Source organism: Eupeodes corollae, chromosome 1, assembly GCF_945859685.1.
Source record: "Eupeodes corollae chromosome 1, idEupCoro1.1, whole genome shotgun sequence".
NCBI lineage: Eukaryota > Metazoa > Arthropoda > Insecta > Diptera > Syrphidae > Eupeodes > Eupeodes corollae.
The window spans coordinates 301,081,050-301,087,013 of NC_079147.1; the positions used below are offsets into that span (position 1 = coordinate 301,081,050).

Sequence of the window (5,964 nt, forward strand, 5' to 3'; positions counted from 1 at the left end):
AATTGCCAACGGATGTTAGGTTAATAGTAGAGAACAGTTTAAGGAATTTTGACAGGCCTCCTCAGGGACGTAGGTATAGTATAGAGTTAAAAATGCTAGCGCTTTCAATTCTTTTTATTTCTCCTGTTGCACATAGGTTCTTAAAGCCGTTGTTGGATCTTCCATCCGAAACAACTCTTAGGGATTTTATTTCAACCTGGCCTAAAACTCCAGGTAATATAGATTTTAATGTCAAAAGCTTAGTGCTTAAAATGAGTGAGAGTCAGCTTCCAGACATTTACAAATATTGTTCCATCTCAGCTGACGAAATGTCCCTAAAAACTCATTTTGACTACAATAGGAAAAGCGATTTAGTTGTAGGTTTAGAAGATTTTGGCGATGACGAATCGCGTTCAGCCTTCCCAGCAACTAGTGTTTTAGTTATTATGGTCCAAGGTATAGCAAAAAGATGGAAACATCCTCTTGCGTATTACTTTGTTAGGAATAGTTGTCCTCCGTCCGTTTTAAAAAAACTTCTGTTCAAAGCTATCAATGCGTTGCAAGATAATAATTTATGTCCCGTGCAATTTGTTTGCGACCAGGGGTCGAACTTTAGAGGCTTGGCCAGGGTGCTAGACATCAGCCCCGAAAAGCCTTATTTTGAAGTCAACTGTTCCAAGATATTCTTTTTTTTATGATGTCCCGCATCTACTAAAGAGTGCTCGAAACTGTCTTCTTCAAAATGATATCATTTTTGCAGAACAGGAGAGAGCATCATGGAACGATATAATCTATTTGTACGATGTCGACTGTGCAAATGAATTCCAATTATGTCCCAGGTTGACTCAAGACCATATAAGGCCAAATAATTTGCAAAAAATGAAAGTTCGTCTTGCAACGCAGGTTTTTAGCAATACAGTTCATGCTGCATTTAAAACACTTTCAAAGTTTGGTCATGTCACTAAAACTATGCTTTACACTTCAGACCTTGTTTTATTTTTCGGAGATCTTTTTGACTTCTTTAATTCTTCCGTAAAAACAGCGCAACAAGAGAAGCAGGCAGGATTCACAGGTAGTGATAATCAAAAAGAATTTCTGAGGTTTGCCGATTCACTTCTTAAATCCATTCGCGTAATTAGCAATGATTTAGGCGGCAAAGATGTGACCAATAAGTTTTCCTTTATAAAAGGCTGGATTCTTAATATTCAATCCCTTCGCTCACTTTGGGAACATCTTACCTCATCCGGTTTTGAGTTTTTACTCACTCGGCATTTAAATCAGGATTGTTTAGAAAATTTGTTCGGTAAGATTAGGTGCGCTAACGGAAATAATTCCCGACCTAGTTGTCAAGATTTCCAAAGCGCTTTTCAGAAAATTTGGGGTATTCAATACCTTAAAATTGTTAGAAGGGGCAATTGTAGTGTAGAAGAGGATAGTAGCTTAAATGAAATATTTAGTTCGCGTACAAATTTAAGAGGAGATATAGATTGGTTGCATTATGAGCAAGATGGTGATCCAGATAGCATTTCGAGGATTGTGTTATCTAACGACATAAGTGGAGATGAGTTCATTAATGAAAACAGTTTTGTTTATGTTTGTGGCTGGCTATATCGAAAATGCTTTCAAAATCATACTTGTCCTTATGAGTTACCAATAGTTTCAGATTCCGTCCAGTCGGATAGTTTGTATTTTTCGTCTCAAAAACAATTCCACAACCGGAACCTCGTTGCTCCGCCCACCGAGTTTGTGGAATACATAAGACATCTGGACAATGTGTTTGTAGAACATTTTTCCAGTCTGTGTCATATGAAAGGAGTTGCAGAATACTTTTTTCAAGCTCTACAGTTTGATCCCCATTATTCTTGCTGCGAAAACTTTGACCCAAATTTTCTTCTTAGATTTTTTATAAGAGTTAGAATACATTTTGTTATAAGAATAATAAATTTAAGAATTAAAGAACCTAATTTCAGGAACAAAATGCTCACAATAATGCATTTGTAATTTTTTTTGATCTGTGATTTTATTTTTTTATTTATTTATTTATTTTATTGTTTTCATTACCTTTTAATTCTAGTATTTATAAAAAGTATTAATATTTATTTCTTCAAGCATGGTGCAATAGGCCTACCGGGGAAACCGAACACCTTATCAAAAAATCGGTTAACGCACTGAAAAGCATACCTCATGGGTAGTGTGGAAATGCTTATATTGTTTTATCACTAGAACCTCATTATTATTATTATTATTGTATATTTATTATCATTTCTGTTATAATATATTATGCATAATTATAAAAAATAAATAAACACATTATGAATTGAAAAGAAAAAATATTTATTTTCAATAGAGGCATGTAACGATTAACTAAGCAAAGTAAGTTTAAAATTAAATGGACTACAAATGGCAAGTATTGAATAACATACATAAACAATCATTAAGATTCTTCAAACAAATATATTTACAATATGAATACAGGGTAGTATCTTCTTCAGTCAACTCTGTTCTTCCCTCATTTCATATTCAAAACTTAAAGACCAATGTGCAACTGTATCTCCTCAAATCCTTCCCTATTTTCCTCACCCTAGAACTTAACAAAACATAAAAGATTTTAATAGCCCCTTCAAAGCCTGAAAGTTGTTAAAAAACGCATTTTTAAATAATATTTCCTTAAATATCAAAACTAATTTTATTATAGCTTTGTGACATACGCGTAGCACACATATACGGCTTTTAGAGGCTATCCAATTTCATGAAACTCTCTAAAACTTTAAAGACACATGGCAAAACTTTCGATATATGCAATACAAGGGTCCAGGTTGGTACTCCGGCCTAATGACATTGTGTTCGCATTGTTGACACGCAGAGATCGCTTGATCCACAAACACTTCCACTGCGAATAGAGATGGTTAATAGGCAGGTTGGCCATGACGCTGCTGAATTTTCTTGACTATAAACAAATTAATTTTCATTATATAAAGAAATCTCAATTGGAGGTTGACTTACTGTTTTTGATGTTGATTTTCTGTGTGAAAATCGATGGATTCAACTAGCCGACATCGTCAGTAATCGCCGAGCGACTGATCTGAATCTGTTTAACTTAAAGGGGATTCTTGTCGGGCCAGCCCATTTGCTCCGAATGATTGCCACCGTTAAGCCAGTGCAATCCTTAGTGTTTGAATTAAATTCACTTAATTTACAGTCAAGGCTGAAACTTTTTGGATTGTATTCTTGCGTCTCTGGTAGTACTCTTTACACCTAGAAGATGAGGATTAAGCTAGTTGGCAACGATATGACTGTTTCGATACGTAAGCCACCGTTAAGCCAGAGCAATCCTTAGTGTTTGAATTGAATTCACTTAATTTACAGTCTCTGGTAGTACTCTTTACACCTAAGAGATGAGGATTAAGCTAGTTGGCAACATTATGACTGTTTCGATACGTACTTACGAAATTGATCGAAAAGGGCGTTAGCGGTCGACTATTGCATGGCAAAACTTCTTCTTGTACTTGTATCATTGACTTGGTGGTGTTTTTGCTGATGGTTTTTGATGGCGACACCTCCACCGTAAACACCTGCGGCAGCTATGGACATTGAGAACACAATCTGTATCTGTCGTTAAAAACATTAATATTATTTTTTAAGAGAAATATAATATACACAAAACTTGCCTGCAAATCAGCACCTTGTTGCTTTGTCTCCCAGATTTCTTCAAGGAAAATGCTTCCTGCATTATAGTATGTTATTGGCAGCATCTAAAATGAAAAGACAGACCATAAAATAAATCGATTATTGTTGTACGTTGTACCTCCTTCACTTCAATTTGACTTACTTTTTATTTAATTAAGTGAACTTGTATATCCTCTCTTCATTATAAAGATTTTTGGTCTGAAAAATATCGAATTATATTAAAAATCAGAACAATTAACAAATACTTACTCTTAAAATCCGAAACCCATTGTTTTGTTTTGCAAAATTGATTGTAATTTTTGACAGGTCACAAAATTTCCATACATTTCTTTATAAGGGGAATCCCCCATTTTGCTTTTTTTCACCACTCACATGTATTCACCGATAGGGAATTTGAGAGAGTTCACCTCGAATAAAATTTGAGGGTGTTTCAGGTAGGACGGGTACCGGTCGGGACTCTAGATAATATATTTCCTCTATGATTTTGGATATGCATGGTTCCTTTATTAAAATATTAACATTTTGACAGGTTTTTAATAAAAATATCAAAAACCCAAACAAAACAACCACCACCAAAAGATTCAGAAGCTCCTCCACCACCATCGCTTCCATCGGTAAATACAGAAAAACCGTCTAGCTCAAGGTCAACAGAAGTATTAACGGAAAATGTCACCAACACAACATCTTCTGCAGTAAAAAGAAAGGATCCAGATCCAGCAGACACCAAAGCAAGCAAAAAGAGGGTAAGAAAATTTCGGAACGCCTGGCTCGAAAGTTTTGATTGGATAGAGGAAGGAGTTGGACCTAATAATACCACAAGACCCTTCTGCAAAATATGCAAGATTAATCTGCCAAATAATTATTCACACCTGGAGAGACATCAAGATTCCCAACAACACACAAAGCTGAAACAATCGTTAATGAAACAGCCACTGATCGATAATATCCAACATACAAAAAATTTCAAGACCAAAACAGCAGAATTGCGAATTATAATGTTTTTAATTCAATATAATCTCGCAATTTCGTTGATATCACCAATCATTGATTTGATAAAAGCTGTGGCTTCCGACTCCGAAATAGCTAAAAGTCTTAAATGTGGAAAAACTAAGGCGACGGAAACAATCAACACGATTCTTAATGAAAAAGGGCTGGAAGAAATTGGTAAAATTATTCGAAACCAACCATTTTCACTAATAATCGATGAAACCACGGACGTCAGCACAACCAAATGCTTAGTTTTAGTTGTAAGGTATTTCGATTTTGTTGTATGTAAGGTTAGAGATAAATTTCTGTCATTAATTAGTATAGAAAACTGTGACAGTTTAAACATTTACAAAACGATAGTTACTTTTTTTCAAAATATTCTTTTTTTGCGCATAGTCCTAAGCGAAAACTGGAACTGGAAGAGTTTCAAAAATATTTTTCAGTTGAGGTGCACAAAATTCTTAAGATGTCTTCAACTAGGTGGCTTTCGTTGGAAAACGTTATTTCAAGAATTCTTGAACAATGGGTTCACTGCAACATTTCTTTATTTCTTATGAGTTAGAAAGCAATATGGATTTGGCACATAATATCTGTTCAGAGATCACAGAAATAAATAAAACATATTTAAGTTTCTTGGGTTACGTTTTGAATATAACAAATAAAATAAACATTGAATTTCAAGCAGAAGCCCCAAAAATACATACCTTGCTTCAAACTGTAAAAATGTATTATAAAACCCTTCTTCAAAATTTTGTCAAGCCACCATTTATAGATGATTTACAGCTACATAAAATAGATTTCTCAAACGAAAATATTTTTTTAAAACTTAACGACATTTATATTGGGGCAAAAGCGGCAATAATAATTAATAAAAAAAACATATCAGACTCTGACGTTAGAGCAATAAAAATTAATTGTCGTGACTACTACATTGAATTATGTAAACAAGTAAGATCCCGAATTAATTTTGATGATGAAGTTTTAATCGCAATACAAGGTATTGACCCCAAGAATTTAGCACCCAGTTTGGTTCCTTTAATGATGCTTTTTCCAAATTTAGTGGATGAGACAGACTCTGAAAATCTAGATGAGGAATGGCGGCTATTTCTAAACCAAACTTGTGTTTCAAATGAATTGGATTTTGAAGATTTCTACAGATGTGCTTTCCAAAGTAAAAATGCTTTGAATGAATATCTTTTTCCTTTGATAAGAAAATTTGTGGGTACGATTATTGCTTTTCCCCATAGTAGTGCGACTGCTGAAAGAAAATTTTCGGAGGTTAGTCTAATAAAAGACAAAAAGAGAAACTGC

The 5,964-nt window shown here is 34.3% G+C and overlaps 3 long non-coding RNA genes across 4 annotated transcripts; all 3 read right to left on the reverse strand.

The window, feature by feature from the left end:
- Positions 1–2,289: 2,289 nt before the first annotated feature.
- Positions 2,290–2,878, reverse strand: LOC129940094 (uncharacterized). Its single transcript, XR_008780610.1, has 2 exons — positions 2,688–2,878; positions 2,290–2,606 (listed from the first exon to the last, which is right to left on the reverse strand). It is a non-coding gene; the product is annotated as an uncharacterized LOC129940094 (long non-coding RNA).
- A 4-nt stretch (positions 2,879–2,882) lies between these two features.
- LOC129940093 (uncharacterized) lies at positions 2,883–3,588 on the reverse strand. Of its 2 annotated transcripts, none has more exons than XR_008780609.1 (3): positions 3,426–3,588; positions 2,983–3,234; positions 2,883–2,926 (listed from the first exon to the last, which is right to left on the reverse strand). It is a non-coding gene; the product is annotated as an uncharacterized LOC129940093 (long non-coding RNA). The 2 variants fall into 2 exon arrangements; XR_008780608.1 differs by having other exon boundaries at positions 3,422–3,588.
- Positions 3,589–3,642: 54 nt separating this feature from the next.
- On the reverse strand, positions 3,643–4,134 carry LOC129940092 (uncharacterized). The gene is made up of 3 exons (XR_008780607.1): positions 3,916–4,134; positions 3,809–3,864; positions 3,643–3,731 (listed from the first exon to the last, which is right to left on the reverse strand). It is a non-coding gene; the product is annotated as an uncharacterized LOC129940092 (long non-coding RNA).
- Positions 4,135–5,964: the final 1,830 nt, after the last annotated feature.